Source organism: Pogona vitticeps, chromosome 8 (genome assembly GCF_051106095.1).
Source record: "Pogona vitticeps strain Pit_001003342236 chromosome 8, PviZW2.1, whole genome shotgun sequence".
In the NCBI taxonomy this organism is placed as follows: domain Eukaryota; kingdom Metazoa; phylum Chordata; class Lepidosauria; order Squamata; family Agamidae; genus Pogona; species Pogona vitticeps.
Genome location: NC_135790.1, coordinates 14,118,610 through 14,135,747, shown reverse-complemented (window position 1 = coordinate 14,135,747; position 17,138 = coordinate 14,118,610). Strand labels below are relative to the sequence as shown.

Below are 17,138 nucleotides of genomic sequence, written 5' to 3'. Positions count from 1 at the left end.
TGAAAAAAGCCCTCCTCGGATCTCACAATACAGGGGTTCCTCGCAAGACAATTACCCCGCAAAACGTTTTTTTTTGCTAGACCTTGACTTTTTGCAATCGCTATAGCGATTCGCAAAATGTTTTTTCATATGGGGGATTTCGCTGGATGATGATTTGGTCCGTGCTTCGCGGACCCATTTTTCGCAAGACGACGATTTTTACAGCTGATTGGCGGCTTTGCAAAATGGCTTCCCTATGGGCGATCTTTGCAAAACGGGTGTTATCGGGACCGATGCTTCTCAAGACAGTGATTTAAACAGCTGATCAGCGCTTCGCAAAATGGCTCCCCTATGGGCGATTTTCGCTGGACGACGACTATTCCCCCCCCCCATTGGAACACATTAAACGGATTTCAATGCATTCCAATAGGGAAATGCTTTTCACTAGACAATGTTTTCACAAAACAGCAATTTCAATGGAACGGGTTAACATCGTCTAGCGAGGCACCACTGTACTTGATTATGATCATCCAGTCTCTAATGTTCTATTCTTGAGCAAGGTGATAACAGTATGTATATCTGTATCTGTATGTTTAAATGTGTTTGCTATGAAAAAACAGATTGTATATTACAGCATTTCTGGCCAATCCAAATGTATCTGGATTCAGCCAGGCAGCTATATAAGGCAGGTGTAAGTTAGAAGTCTGCCAGATAGGGACAGTTATAAACATGTGATAAGGTCAGACAGTGACAAAGTCCTATATATGGCAGGTACTAAAATATGTAACCCGGCTGATAGGGCTGGCAAGGTTAAAAATATAACTGACAGGATTTGATAGGGCCAGACAGGGCTTACAAATGTAAAGGTGTAATGATGAGAGAGTTAGTTATTTACTAGAGAAAAATATGTCTGTCAATAAGTCAAGAACATATATGTCAAATACCAAATATCTAAGCACTATGAGTTATGTTATATTTTGCATATATTTATAAACAGTAAAAATATTTATTGTTTTAACCAAAAGCACAAGTGATTATTTTACTATTAACTGCTGGCACAAAATACTCATAAGGGAGAACATTAACTCTACAGTGTTTTTTTTTAACTATACGCTTCAAGCTGCTGTGTGCAGACTCTGCAAGTTAGAGGTTAAATATTGTTTATTATTGCCAAAAGCCAACAGAGTGGATTGTGGCTTCTCAGCTTCAGGGGTTCCTGGATGAGACAGCTTCATTTCAATCTGGCTTCAGGACTGGATATGGAACAGAGGCTGCTCTAGTCACCTTAGCAGATGACTGGACTTCTCAGTGCCTTTCAATACCATGAACTGTGGTATCCTTTTGCGCTGTCTCTCAGGGACGGGACATGGAGGCTCTTTTTTTTTACAGTGTCTCTAGTCCTTCTTGGAGGGGAGAACTCAGAACGTGGTGCTGGGGGATTCCTGTTTGACACTCTGGTCATTCATCTATGGTGTCCCTCAAGGTTCTGTTGCGCTCTGTGCTATTTAACATCTACCATATTTGCTGGCGTATAAGACAACTTTTTGGGCCCAAAAAACATGCCTCCAAGTGGGGGGGTTGTCTTGTACGCCGGGTGCACTTCATTTGGGTCAGGAAGGAGCCGCTGCCACCGCCATTGTTGAGTGAGTGATGTGGGGCCGCGCAGCCCGGGGAGGAAGGCAGGCGGGCGGGCAGGTAGGCAGGCAGTCGGTCTGGATGGAGGGAGGGAAGCACAGCCTGCCATGCCTGAGCGGCCAGAGCCCGCCGCTGGGCTACCCGCCGCCCCACGCTGCTAAGCCAGCCGCGTGCTCGCTCGCCCGCCACCCACCTGTTTCCCTTTTCCTCCTCCTCCTCCTCCTCCTCCTCCTCCTCCTCCTCCTGCCGCCGCCTGCTCAGCCTTTTTCCCTCTTCCTTGCCCTCTCGCTGCTCAGCCGGCACATTCTCTTGCCCACCACCTGCCGGTTTCCCTTTTCCTCCTCCTCCTCCTCCTGCTGCCGCCCGCTCAGCCTTTTTCCCTCTTCCTTGCCCTCTTGCTGCTGAGCCAGCGCACTTGCTCACCCACCACTCCCCACTTCTCTTCTTCCTCCTCCTCCTGCTGCAGCCCGCCGAGCCTCTTCTGTAGGGGGGGTCATCTTATACGGCCAGTCACTTTGTACGCCGGCAAATACGGTACGACCTGCTTGGTAAGTTTGTACAGAGTTTGGGGGTTCGCTATCACCCTTATGCGGATGACACTCAACTCTTATCTCAACTAAATCCAAGGAAGCTATTTCGGCTCTAGATCAGTGTCTGGTGTCAGTAAAGAACTGGATGGGGGTGAATAAACTAAAATTTAATCCAGACAAGACAGAGATGCTTCTTATAGTCAAATGTCAAATCAAGGAACAGGAATACAGCCTATACTGGTGGGTTTACACTCTCTTGCAGCTTGGGTGTCCTCCTGGATTTGTCTCTGAGCCTAGATACCTAGGATTCAGTAGTGGCCAGGAGTGCCTGTGCAGTTAAAACTATTGTGCCAGCTGTCCTTGTTTCTTGAGAGGTCTGATTTGGCCATGGTGACACATGTCTTAGTTACAGTCTCAGTTACATCTTAGCTAGATTATTGTAATGCACTCTATGTAGGACTGCCTTTGGAAAGTGTTTGGAAACTTCAACAGGTCCAAAATGCTGTAGCCAGATGGCTAACTGGGGCTGCTTACGAGTACAGGGACCACATAACCCTCTTGTTAGAGCAGCTCCACTGGCTGCTGATCTGTTTCCTGGTAGAATTCAAAGTGCTGGTTTTAAGCTGTAAACCCCTAAGTGGCCTATGTCCAAATTATCTTAAAGACACTATCTCCCTTTCTGAGCCTGCCCAGGTGTTAAAATCGTTGTGGGAGGCCTTCCTCTTGGTCTCACCACCCTCACAGGAATGTTTGTTAGGGGCAGAGATGTTGGATGGTCAAGCAATCTAAATGCAAATTTCTAAGGGGAAAGACCTCCAGCACACAAACTAACTTGTTTGTCTGCTGTTTGAAGACTAACCAATTAGAGGGGAGTTTTGCTGTTCCCAGGCTTTTTGAAACTCCACCCGTTTCCACCCCTTCTCGCCATGATGTGTTCGAACCTCCATCTTAGTCCATGTTAGTTCACCTCAGACTCTCAATCGTCTCACACACACTCTCTCTCTTGCACACACTTGAAGATGTAACACTTCCACAGTTGGCTCTCTAAGCCTAGATATCTTTATGTTTCTGTTCTTTCTGTATGAAGCTGAAAACCTTTAAGAATGCTAACCCATGTGAGTACAATATAGAGTTCTTTACTTAATACAAAACAGCCTCCTGAGTATTATTGCTTAAGTGCTAGTGTTTGGTGAGGGGCGGTTACTAAAAAAGGGGGAACTTCCAGCTAATTCTGCCCAAACTGGCTGGCACTTCTTGCTGCACATTTCTGAGGAATTCAAATGAGTTCCCATAACTCTCAACAGGTTATATGGCCCAGAGAGTAACTAACCAGAACCAGCAAAAAAGGGAAAAGATTAGCTGAGAAGTATTTTTCGGAGTTTGTTGTTTTCAGAGTGTATCTACATTCTTGTTTCCCCCCCCCCATATACCAAACTAGCTGAAGAGATTTTGTCTGCTTGTCTGCTGTTTTTTGCTCAGAAGGAGAAAATACGCTGTATCAGACCAAAAGCTCTACAAACATGTAGTGTGTATGTTTTTCAAAATATATTCTCTCACTTTTTGAAATAATAAAAAAGGGATGGAAGTTAGAAAATATTGTCACTGGAAACCAAAGTCAAAATGATTATACTATGTCAAAGAAAGACAAGGATGGTGGTGAAAATCAATTCATCTGAAATGTGTTGGAAGAAAGCCTTACAGATACCACAGACTGTCAAAAAGGCAGAAAAGTGGGTACTCAAAACAAGTCAAGCCTGAACCTTCACTAGAGCAAAAATGAGAAACTAACGCTAACCTATCACGTACATATAATGAGAATACAGAACTGATAAAATATACAATATTGCTGGGGAAAGTATAGAGTGGGGCAGCAGGAAGAGAGAACAACCAATCAGATGTTGTTGGTTTGTAAGATCTCAGCACAGCTGTTAATTATATATTTTGGAGGTTATTACCTCACATAGTCATCACACATCAGAAGTGACTTGATGGCGCATAGCCTCTTTGAAGTTTTTTTCTTCATTACCAGACAATTGTGTAGTGAAAATACAGGTGGAGAGGTTGAAACTATAATAGACTATAGGCACCAAAGCTCTGCTAACATCAAGTAAGACCATCCCCGGCCACAAAGCAAAACAATTTAAACAAATGAGCTTCTGAATATTTGTTCCCAATTCTTTTTAAAATATTTAAAAATATATTTTTACAACTAGACACAGAATCCCTTTCCCAGCACCAATGCCTGTTTGGCCCAGGAAGGAGTTTAAAAGCTCCTCCTGAGAGTCAGCTAATTGGGTCCTGACCAACATACTCTCTAATATTCAGCCCTGCGCTCCAACTCTCTCTTTCTCTCTCATGACTTCATCCCTGCACGCGCAGCTTCTCTCCCCTTGCATGCAGGGTTCTGTCATGACCAAAACCAAACATGATCACTGCGCAGAGGAGGAAGAGAGATACGCAGAAGGAGGTGGAGTTGTGCGCACCCAGCTTAGAGAGAAACTTGGTTCTGACTGGTGGGGACAAAAGTTCAGATTGCCAGAAACCTGGAGTTCATTTCCCCTTTGAAGACTTGTGTCAGGAACTTTAGTCCCAGAAATCATGAGAGAATGTGAACAGAAAACACTCAGGGCTGGAACGAAGACAACTGCTCTGTTCTTTTGTAATGCAAAAATCCTTTGAATATGCTTTACAAAATTGTATGCTAATTCCTTGGAGACATGTGGCCAAATGTCCATTTCTGGAAGATGGATGCTCAGTTACTTTCTTTAAAGCAAGCCGGTGTTTGTTTTCTACTTTTCAAAAAAAGGGGGGGGGCTGGCTTTCAACTGTTTCTCTGACTTTTTACTGCCCTCCAAACATTTCCCTTCCTGGTCCCTGAAGCTAGAATAATGTATCTACTTTGTAATGCTCTTGCTGATAAACCTGTTCCATGCATGGTCAGATCTTAACAGAGTCATTGTTTGGGGGGGATATATGCGTCAGTCCCTGAAGCCTGGATTCCTTCCAAATAAAAAAGCAGGTCAGACCAACCATTCTTTTTTAAGACAGGCTGGTATTTTCAATTTATCTGACCTGTTTTAAATCTGGGGACATTTAAGGTTGCTTGTTTTTGCACGAGGCGTAAAATAGCAGTATGTGAACTAGTAGCATTTGAACATTTAAAAATCGTAACTCAAAAAAATCCTTTGCCAAACCTCCCCAAATTTGGCACAGAGCAAGCTCAGACTTTATGAATACACAGTGGAAGTGAAGAACAGATTTAAGGAACTAGATTTGGTGGACAGAGTGCCTGAAGAACTTTGGATAGAGGCTCGTAACATTGTACAGGAGGCAGCAACAAAAACCATCCCGAAGAAAAGGAAATGCAAGAAAGCAAAGCGGCTGTCCAACGAGGCCTTCGAAATAGCAGAGAGGAGAAGGGAAACAAAATGCAAGGGAGATAGGGAAAGTTACAGAAAACTGAATAGAGACTGTCATGAATTTGATTATGAAAATTGTAAAAATAGAATAGAATTGTATTTCATAGGATTTATTTCAGAGCTGCAACGAAAAAGCTAGAAATCTGCTTGTGTCCAGGTGCTAATTAGAGAGAAAAATGTACAAGGTCAGTTCTTCTCCAGTTAAAGAAAAAAAAAGTTAAGAAGAGCAAGCTGACCCTTATCTTATCTCAACTCCGATGGACAAGGACATAACTTCTTAATTTAAGGAAGATGGGCGAGAAGGAGAAGGACGGAGAAGAGCTGGAAGGGAGAGACGACACACCGAGAGAAATGCAGCCGACAGGACTTTATTTTTGCGTAAGAATGCTTATTTAAGATCTAGTTAGACATTTTATTGTTTTCATTTTATAGAGGAAATAACTAGTGGCTAAGGCTGGGGGTTATATACTAAATGACGTTGGGATCTGAGCCTTACGTGCCGTGTTTATAGTATAGTGGCAGATGGGATTTGTTGACTCACCAAAGAGAAGACGCTGTCCTGAGAGTTTTGGCAAATGATCCAGATGACACATGGTCCAAATTACGGGAAGCAGGACTTCCAGAGGAGGAAGAAGAAATAGTAGAAGCAGTTCAAACGGGCCTGCCTGCCCAAGAAAAATTCCTAATGAAGAAATAACCACACAGAGGGGAACAGCTGGAGCAGAGGCTGACATTAGTGGCAATGCTGCAGACCGGTCAACTCTAGAGAATAAGTTAGCTGAAGTGATGGCTGATTTATTAGCTTGCCAGAAACAATGGGTGAATGCACACACAGCAAATGAACTTCAAACAAGAAGATACCACGAAATGAAACTACAGATTTTAGAGAAGCAAATTGCTGAGAAACAACAAGCCAGAGACTCAATATCTAACATTGACAGGAGAAACCTACCATATTACCAAGAGGGCGATGACATTTTTTCATTTTTATCACTTTTTGAATCTTCGTGTGCTGATCTGAATGTGCCAACACAATTATATTTAAAACTTCTACGATCACAAGTTTCTGGGGAGTTAGCCACCATTTTAGCAAGAAGTTCCAGCCAAAATTTAACTTGGGAACAGTTTAAAATTTTGGTCTACCAAAGAGAAGGTTTTACACCAGATAAATAAATAAACTGCTAAGGCAACAGTTTAGAAAATTGAGGAAGACCCCTCAAGTGAGTTATTCTGCCCTTGCTGATCAAATAGAGGTGTTAGGCGACCGTTGGTTAGAGGCTGCCAAGGTCAATACATTCAAGGACTTAAGAATGCTACTGTATACAGAACATTTTCTAAATTTAGTACCACCAGAATTAAAGAGTAGCTTATTGGAGAAAAATTGCACAGACCTCCAAACGTTGGCGCTCAAAACCGATGAATTAATTTCCTTCAAGAAGAGTGAACCTATTACCAGAGGAAGGCCTATTCCAGAAGTGCTTAGAAGGCAGAGTCAATACGAATCCAAGAAGACAGTGGTTCCTGAACCAAGACAGTCTTTTGCTGGAGAGCGAAGAAGCATGGGCCCTAGCCAGACTAGATCACCCTTGGCTTGCTTTCAATGCAGAGGAGCCCATTTAAAAAGGGATTGTCCACGACTGGCGGGATCAACTAATCAAGAGGAGAAGCTAGTTGGCAAAACCCCGTTACCTGCCCCACGGAGATTTCAGCAGACACCCTTACCAGCACCAAGGAAATTCGAGAAGGCACCCATACCGACCCAACGGAAATTCAAAACAACTACCCCAAAGGTTAACTATCTCAGTGCAACATCTCTAGAAATACCAGAAGAACAACCAGCAGAACCACATGTAGTTAATCAACTAAGGAATGTGCCACCCCAGCGACAAGGAGGAGTCAAGCCAAATTTTTCTGAAGCCAGTGAAATGCAAGCAACGGAGCCAAGGATTGTGCCAAGGATAATGGGCTTACAAGTAGCTCAAGTCTCTACAACAGTAAACCAACAGACATCCTCAGGGGAGAAATTTTCAGTTATAGATCCCAGTAGCATCCTACCGGAAGAACAGTTATATTGGTCACTGAAAAGTTTCTCAGAACCGGTAACCCTACATTTTTCTACGGGAGATTTGACCATAAATGCCTCTAGGGATACCGCTGCAGATATCTCATCAATTAACAAACAGTTTGTGGATCCAGAACTAATCTTGAATAACCTAAGATGTCCAGTGAAAACATATGGATCAGGAGAAATAATCGAGCGATTCTTACCACTCGTGTATGTGCACTTAAGCTACAAGAATTGGAAAGGTGCAAAATATCTATTAGTGCATGAAGGCAAACCTGATTTTTTATTGGGAAACGATCTAGCATTTCTTAACCACCAACACACTTTAAAATCAGCTTCCATACAAGCAGTGACACGTGCGCGAAGCAAGGCAATAGAGCAAGTCCCAACTGAAGATAACTCTGAGGAGCAATCAGATGGTCATGTAACGCAACATCAACCCCTTGCAGATGAAACGGATAGTACAACTGAGATAAAAACTGAACCAGAGGATCTACTAGTACCAATGGGATCAGAGGAATTCAAACGAAAACAGATGGAAGACCCTACATTGGATTCTTTGAGGTCTCAAGCCGACAGTTACGCGGTACAACCGGTACAACAAAAAGTAACCTTTTTGTGGGGACAAAATGGACTACTGTACCGAGAATATTTTCCCAAATCAAATGAACAGGCGGAACCAGTACAACAACTAGTGATTCCACAGAGGTACAGAGAAAGAATTCTGCAACTTGCCCATGATAGTCCAAGTAGCGGACATCTTGGAATTCAAAAAACTTTAAGTAGGATTTCGCAGCATTTTTATTGGCCCGGCATTTCCAAAAACGTCAAGGACTATGTTAATTCCTGCAATTATTGTCAGAGAACGGGGAAACAGACCGACAGTACAAAGGCAGAAATGCAACTAACAGAAATCCCAGATCAAGTATTCCAATATCTTCAAATGGACGTACTAGGACCTTTTGTACCCACGAAGTCAAAGAAAAAATACATCATATCGTTCATCTGTCAAGCCAGCAGATGGATCGAGGCATACGCCATCAGCAATCTTTCGGCCCAAACTATTGCTAGAGTTGTAGTGGATTTATGCTCTAGAATAGGGATACCAACTCAAATTATTTGCGATCAAGCCGGTGCTTTTAAAAGCGAATTGATGAGCCGAATTTGTGAGATCAGTGGAATTAAATTAAACTTTAGCATTCCTTATCATCCAGAATCTCACAGAATGGTGGAAAGAGGACAACAAACCTTGTTGAGGATGATTAAAACCCTAGTCCAAGAATATGGAAACATTTGGGACGAACTATTACCTTTTGTTTTGTTTGCGTACAGAAGTGCACCTCATGTTTCTCTGGGAGGTTTTTCGCCGAGTGAGGTAGTGTTTGGGAAAAACCTACAAGGACCATTAGATCTACTACGATCAGACTGGGAAGGTGTGGTCAGAAGTAGCACGGTTCCAGTCGCGGATTTCGTCCGGAAACTACAAGAAAAACTTCTAGCAGTGCAAGAATTGGCAAGAGACAATTTGTTGAAATCCCAAATAAAACAAAAATACTATCATGACAAGAAGGCCCGTCACCGAGAGTTTGCAGTGGGTGATATGGTACTTGTACTAAACCCGCTCAGACCTTCAAAATTGGAAGTAGTTTGGGAAGGTCCAGGGGAAATCATACAAAAAGTGGGAAATGTGAATGATCTTGTGAAAATGTTAAATTCATCCAAAAAACCAGTAATGTATCATGTAAATAGTTTAAAAATGTATAGAGACAGATCGGCAATGGTGTATCAGCGTCATGTGGCGTGTTTTAAACCAGATAATGAACCTACTGACATGGTAACTAAATGGGGTAAAAGTCAAAAGATTGTTCCTAATAATTCTAATTGTAACAATGTGGGGAGAAAAATTGAACGTAATGTAACAGATCGTTGAAAAATGGTATGCTGTAATATGTTTAAAATTAATTAACTTGTTTTCTTTTTCTGTATACTCATTGAGATATTTAGCTATAAGAACAAATGTGTTACTGGTTACTATTAATCAACTTGTTTACTTGTCTGTATATTGATAGAGATAGGCATTACTGTTATGAATTTAATACTTTGTTAAGATAAATTTAAGTTCACATGTAGTCTTGTTAACCTTTCATAATCAAATGTTAAGTTGGTAACAAAATAAGAACTTTAATAGTCCTGTATTTTGTATCTTTAAGGGGGGGCGTGTCATGAATTTGATTATGAAAATTGTAAAAATAGAATAGAATTGTATTTCATAGGATTTATTTCAGAGCTGCAACGAAAAAGCTAGAAATCTGCTTGTGTCCAGGTGCTAATTAGAGAGAAAAATGTACAAGGTCAGTTCTTCTCCAGTTAAAGAAAAAAAAAGTTAAGAAGAGCAAGCTGACCCTTATCTTATCTCAACTCCGATGGACAAGGACATAACTTCTTAATTTAAGGAAGATGGGCGAGAAGGAGAAGGACGGAGAAGAGCTGGAAGGGAGAGACGACACACCGAGAGAAATGCAGCCGACAGGACTTTATTTTTGCGTAAGAATGCTTATTTAAGATCTAGTTAGACATTTTATTGTTTTCATTTTATAGAGGAAATAACTAGTGGCTAAGGCTGGGGGTTATATACTAAATGACGTTAAACTAAGCTTGTTGAAATGTTATCTTTTGTAATAAAATATAAAAAGACAAATTGTCTGTAAGCTGTCTCCTTGTTTAGACCATGCTACAGTAGTAAATTGGATATTTTTGACTTAGATTGTTTTGATCTGGCCACATTACCATATTACCAAATTAGGGTCCTAAAGTAAATAAAGAGGAAGAGCAGACCTTCCAGATTGTTTATTTAAAATCGAGACAGACTTGGGTGAAGGAGTGTGAAGTCGCCTAGAGCAAAATTACCGGACCCGGTTTTGCTGGCAATAGGGACTGATCATTCTGAATCCCTCTCTGTCTCGTGTAAAGGCAGTTCTAAGGAACGCTTTTACCACAGAGACTTCCAAAGAATAGCAAAGAGAGACAAGAGGGCCTTCTTAAATGAACAATGCAAAGAAATAGAGGAAAATAACAGAAAAGGATAAACCAGAGTTTTGTTCAGGAAAATCGGAGATATTAAAGGAACATTTGTGCAAAGATGGACATGATAAAGAACAAAAATGGTAGGGATCTAACAGAAGCAGAAGACATCAAGAGGTGGCAAGAATACACAGAGGAATCATACCAAAAAGATTTGGATATCCCGGACAACCCAGATAACATGGTTGCTGACCTTGAGCCAGACATCCTGAAGAGTGAAGTCAAGTAGGCCTTAGAAAGCTTGGCTAACAACAAGGCCAGTGGAGGTGATGACATTCAAGTTGAACTATTTGAAATCTTAAAAGATGATGCTGTTAAGGTGCTACATTCAATATGCCAGCAAGTTTGGAAAACTCAACAGTGGCCAGAGGACTGGAAAAGATCAGTTTACATCCCAATTGCAAAGAAGGGGAGTGCCAAAGAATGCTCCAACTACCGGACAATTGCACTCATTTAACACACTAGCAAGGTTATGCCCAAAACCCTACAAGGTAGGCTTCAGCAGCATGTGGACCGAGAACTCCCAGAAGTACAAGCTGGATTCGGAAGGGGCAGAGGAACCAGAGACCAAACTGCTAACATGCGCTGGATTATAGAGAAAGCCAGAGAGTTCCAGAAAAACATCTACTTCTGCTTCATTGACTATGCAAAAGCCTTTGACTGTGTGGACCACAACAAACGATGGCATGTCCTTAAAGAAATGGGAGTGCCTCACCATTTTATCTATCTCCTGAGAAACCTATACGTGGGACAGGAAGCAACTGTTAGAACTGGATATGGAACAACTGCTTCAAAATTGGGAAAGGAGTACGACAAGGCTGTATATTGTCTCCCTGCTTATTTAACTTATATGCAGAATACATCATGCGGAAGGCTGGACTGGAAGAATTCCAAAACGGAATTAAGATTGCCGGAAGAAATATCAACAACCTCCGATATGCAGATGATACCACTCTGATGGCAGAAAGTGAGGAGGAATCAAAGAACCTTGTAATGAGGGTGAAAGAGGAGAGTGCAAAAAACGCCCTGAAACTCAACATCAAAAAAACTAAGATCATGGCCACTGGTCCCAACACCTCCTGGCAAATAGAAGGGGAAGATATGGAGGCAGTGACAGATTTCACTTTCTCAGGCTCCATGATCACTGCAGATGGAGACAGCAGCCACGAAATTAAAAGACGCCTGCTTCTTGGGAGGAAAGCGATGACAAACCGAGACGGCGTCTTAAAAGCAAAGACATCACCTTGCCAACAAAAGTCCGAATAGTCAAAGCTATGGTTTTTCCTGTAGTGACGTATGGAAGTGAGAGCTGGACCATAAAGAAAGCTGACCGCCAAAGAATTGATGCTTTTGAACCGTGGTGCTGGAGGAGGCTCTTGAGTGTCCCCTGGACTGCAAGGAGAACAAACCTATCAATTCTAAAGGAAATCAACCCTGAGTGCTCACTGGAAGGACAGATCCTGAAGCTGAGGCTCCAATACTTTGGCCATGTCATGAGAAGAGAAGACTCCTTGGAAAAGACCTTGATGTTGGGAAAGTGTGAAGGCAAGAGGAGAAGGGGACAACAGAGGATGAGATGGCTGGACAGTGTCATCGAAATAACCAATATGAATTTGACCCAACTCCGGGAGGCAGTGGAAGATAGGAGGGCCTGGCGTGGTCTGGTCCATGGGGTCACGAAGAGTCGGACACGACTGAACGACTAAACGAAGCTCAGACTGTCTGCTACATTGGTGCCAAATTTGGTGATAATTCAAATTCCAGTCTCAAAGTTATAATTTGGGTGGGCTGCCTTGTAGAATGTTTGCTCTGCTGCACAATAACTAATAAAGGGGACATATGTTAATGAACCAGTAGTGTTTTTTAACCTTGTGTGAAACTGACAAGATTCTAACCAACGTACATGCTAAGGAAGCTGGTGGCCTGTACAACTGACAAAACTCTCTGAACTTCCTGCAAAGAAGTGAAAATGCCTATATGTTTCAACAGTGTAGCAAAGAAGTGAAAATGCCTGTATGTTTCAACAGTGTAGCAAAGAAGTGAAAATACCTATATGTTTCAACAGTGTAGCAATAATGGTGGTATTGGTGATGAAGATGAAGATAATGATGACAGCAGCAGTGAGATAGGTTTCACTGGATTAGCAAGGTAGCATTACACGTCATCATCAGTCTGCTGTTTTGAAACAGATGAGACAATAATATTATGCCTTGTTCATAGCTGTAAAGATTGTGTTGCAACTGTATTTGGAAGTAGAGTCCCCACTCCTGTGTAACAAAACACAAGTACAGAATATTCCAGTTGAACATCAACTGGATTAAGAAAACAAAACCTTCCGTCGGTGAATCAGGAAAATGCAAAGAGATGGTCTACATAGAGCTTTGTTCCGAAAAAGTTCAGTGTCAAACAAGGACTTAAATTGAGGCCAGTACGTCTCCTATCTGTGAGGCCACGTTTTGCTTATGTACAGAGAGACTGAGCCCCAAATAGAACCTGAGTCAGAGCTGCTCCAAATTTGAGTGTGCTAGAACTGCTAGGAAAAAACCTTAGCATTAACTTCTAGACATTACAGTGAACAAGGTCAATAATAAAAAGCAACCCCTAATGTGCATGGGGCAAAGACTCTGGCTTTAAACCTTAAGGATACTCATTTCTCTGCAAGCTAGTGAAGGTTATCAAAACCACAATAGTACACTAAAAAGGATGAGAACCAGAACAACTTTTTTTTACTCCAAAACAAGCAAACAAAAAACCCAGGACTGTCTGATGACACCAGTTTCCTTCAAGTATTTGTGACTAGCCTCTGCTGTATGTTTGTTCTTCATGTTTTTATTGACCGAGCCTTGTTATCAGTCTCTTCCACTGTTTTAAACACGATCAATAACTTGTTAATTGGTTTGCAATTACCCAGCTCTTTCCATTAGTGATTCTAAAAGCTTTTGGATGCAACATCAACTTCGCTTTGAAATTATACCAAGTGTTACTACTAAGCAGTACAAATAACGAAATTGATTTTTAAAAACAAAGTAGACTCATGTTTCAAATGAAGGGGGGGCGGAGAGAAAAAGTTCATGCCTGAAAAAAGAAACTGAAGAGGTTTTATAGTTTTTTTAGTGTCAGAAATGTATCTCACAGTGACAAACAATTACAATGTAACTTTTATGATAGAAGCCGATTTTTATAGTAGCATTGTTAAGGGTTATAATTACTTGACTCAAAGACAAATAAAAAGGCCAGTGGGTGGGAAATGAAGCTACACAAATGTACTGTCTATAAAAAGAGTGTATTTTAAGAGAGTAATTCACTTGAACAGCCAGCCAAAAAAGTAGCAAGCTTTTATTTAGAAAAGTTCTTTCTTGTATAGCATGACAGATTGTTATGAACTGCTGGATAGTTCAGTGGTTTAGCTATTTGGCTGCAAAATCAGAGACTGGGAGTTCAATTCTCCACTATGTTCCTTGACAGGAATTAGATTTGATGATTCCAGTTCTGCAGTTCTATAATGATGATATTATGAAATTGTCACATAACTTTGGCATCTGAAACACTTCAGATTAGATTCTGAGCATCATGAGAGACAGAAAAAGCTTGTATATAGGAAAATCTCAATATGTAAACAATTTTAACATGAAATATTTGTGTATTGATCCAGTTACAGCTGCCTTCTACATTTTCAAACTGGTGGACCCTTTTTCCTCTTTTTTTCTTTCTCTTTTCCACAGGCAACTCATTAACAAGGCAGGGAGAGCCTTCACCCAGAAAATTGTAGGGTAAGGAACCAACCTTCAGGTCCACAAGCAATCTCTACTGTTTGCCCTACCAAGGCATGGTAAAATTATGAAAGCCATTCAGTAACTAGTTTCCTGTTCTGTATCAGACTACCCAAGGACTTATTTCCAAGAGGTTTCGGACCAGCTTTTATTAACTGGCTTCAACCTGCTTTGTTTTTTTATTTTCAATAACTACCTTCAAGAAAAGTCTTGGGATTTTCTTTCGCATTTCTTTTCAAAAGTTAGTCTGCCTCAGCATAAAAAATAAGAAAAAGGGGAAAAAAGCAGTAAAAACAACCCCCATGGAAACTTTATGTACAACAGACTTATTGTTTAGTTTCTAAAAATGTTTCTATCCTGCCTTTCCTAAAAAGGATGCAAGGAAGCTTAAAGACCAAAGGCAGCTTTCTTAAAAGTAGGCCACAAGACATTTTTCCCTTCTTTCTTTTCTTTACTTGTTTTTTCATTTGTTTCTCCTCTTGAACATTTTCAACAGGACAGCATGTTCCATGGCTTTGACTGTGCTTTGCAATACAGCAAATATCTTCCTTTCAAGGCAAATGTTTCCTTTGCAAGTTTTTCTTGTTGTTTAGCTGTTAAGTCATGTCATGTCATAATGACCCCATGGACCAGAGCACGCCAGGCCCTCAAGTCTTCCACTGCCTCCCGGAGTTGGGTCAAATTCATGTTGGTCGCTTCAATGACACTGTCCAACCGTCTCGTCCTCTGTCGTCCCCTTCTCCTCTTGCCTTCACATTTTCCCAACATCAGGGTCAGGGAGTCTTCTCTTCTCATGAGATGGCAAAAGCCTCAGCTTCAGGATCTGTCCTTCCAGTGAGCACTCAGGGTTGATTTCCTTTAGAATTGATAGGTTTGTTCTCTTTGCAGTCCAGGGGACTCTCAAGAGTCTCCTCCATCACCACAATTCAAAACCATCAATTCTTCGGCAGTCAACCTTCTTTATGGTCCAGCTCTCACTTCCATACATCACTACTGGAAAAAACATAGTTCTGAATATGCGGACCAGTTTGGGGAAGATGATGTCTCTGCTTTTTAAGATGCTGTCTAGGTTTTTCATCACTTTCTTCCCAAGAAGCAGGCGTCTTTTAATTTTGTGGCTGCTATCACCATCTGCAGTGATCATTGAGCCCAAGAAAGTAAAATCTGTCACTGCCTCCATATCTTCCCCTTCTATTTGCCAGGAAATGATGGGACCAGTGGCCATGATCTTTTTTTTTTTTTATGTTGAGCTTCAGACCATTTTCGCACTCTCCTCTTTCACCCTCATTACAAGGTTCCTTAATTCCTCCTAACTTTCTGCCATCAGAGTGGTATCATCTGCATATCGGAGGTTGTTGATATTTCTTCCGGCAATCTTAATTCCGGTTTGGGATTCCTCCAGTCCAGCCTTTCACATGATGTATTCTGCATATAAGTTAAATAAGCAGGGAGACAATATACAGCCTTGTCGTACTCCTTTCCCAGTTTTGAACCAATCAGTTGTTCCATATCCAGTTCTAACAGTTGCTTCCTGTCCCACGTATAGGTTTCTCATGAGACAGATAATCAGTTGTTCCATATCCAGTAGATAAGATGGTCAGGCACTCCCATTTCTTTAAGAACTTGCCATCGTTTGTTCTGGTCTACACAATCAAAAGCTTTTACGTAGTTCAATGAAGCAGAACTAGATGTTTTTTCTGGAACTCTCTGGCTTTCTTCATAATGCAGCACATGTTAGCAATTTGGTCTCTAGTTCCTCTGCCCTTTCGAAATCCAGCTTGTACTTCTGGGAGTTGTTGGTCCACATACTGCTGTAGCCTGCCTTGGAGGATATTGAGCATAACCTTGCTAGTGTGTTAAATGAGTGCAATTGTACGGTAGTTGGAGCATTCTTTGGCACTGCCCTTCTTTGGGATTGGGATGTACACTGACCTTTTCCAGTCCTCTGGCCACTGCTGAGTTTTCGAAACTTGCTAGCATGTTGAGTCTAGCACCTTAACATTGTCATTTTTTAAAGATTTTAAGAAGTTCAACTGGAATGCCATCACCTCCCCTTATTGCTAGCCATGCTTTCTAAGGCCTACTTGACTTCACTTTCCAGCATGTCTGGCTCAGGGTCAGCAACCACATTATCTGGGTTGTCCGGGATATCCAGATCTTTCTGGTATAATTCCTCTGTGTATTCTTGCTTCCCTCTTCTTCATGTCTTCTGCTTCTGTTAGGGCCTTACCATTTTTGTCCTTTATCATGTCCATCTTTGCACAAAATGTTCCTTTAATATCTCCAGTTTTCTTAAACAGATCTCTGGTTTATCCTTTACTTTCCTCTATATCTTTGCACTGTTCATTTAAGAATGCCCTCTTGTCTCTCCTTCCTATTCTTTGGAAGTTTCCATTACATTTTCTGTAACTTTCCCTATCTCCCTTGCATTTTGTTTCCTTTCCCTTGTCTGCTATTTGTAAGGCCTCATTGGACAGCCACTTTGCTTTCTTGCATATCCTTTTCTTTGGGATGGTTTTTGTTGCTGCCTCCTGTACAATGTTACGAGCCTCCCTCCATAGTTCTTCAGGCACTCTGTCCAGTAAATCTAGTTCCTTAAATCTGTTCTTCACTTCCACTGTGTATTCATAAGGGATTTGGTTTAGATTATACCTGAGTA

The 17,138-nt window shown here is 41.5% G+C and overlaps 1 protein-coding gene and 1 long non-coding RNA gene across 51 annotated transcripts in view; one reads left to right on the top strand and one right to left on the bottom strand.

Moving 5' to 3' along the window:
- The window catches only part of CAMK2B (calcium/calmodulin dependent protein kinase II beta), a 289,277-nt gene that overhangs the window by 196,166 nt on the left and 75,973 nt on the right, over positions 1-17,138 (bottom strand). The window lies entirely within an intron of this gene.
- Positions 1-17,138, top strand: part of LOC144584195 (uncharacterized) — an 80,404-nt gene that overhangs the window by 35,594 nt on the left and 27,672 nt on the right. The window contains exon 2 of the long non-coding RNA XR_013538294.1: positions 14,432-14,479. This is a non-coding gene — a long non-coding RNA (uncharacterized LOC144584195). The remainder of the gene's footprint in view (positions 1-14,431; positions 14,480-17,138) is intronic.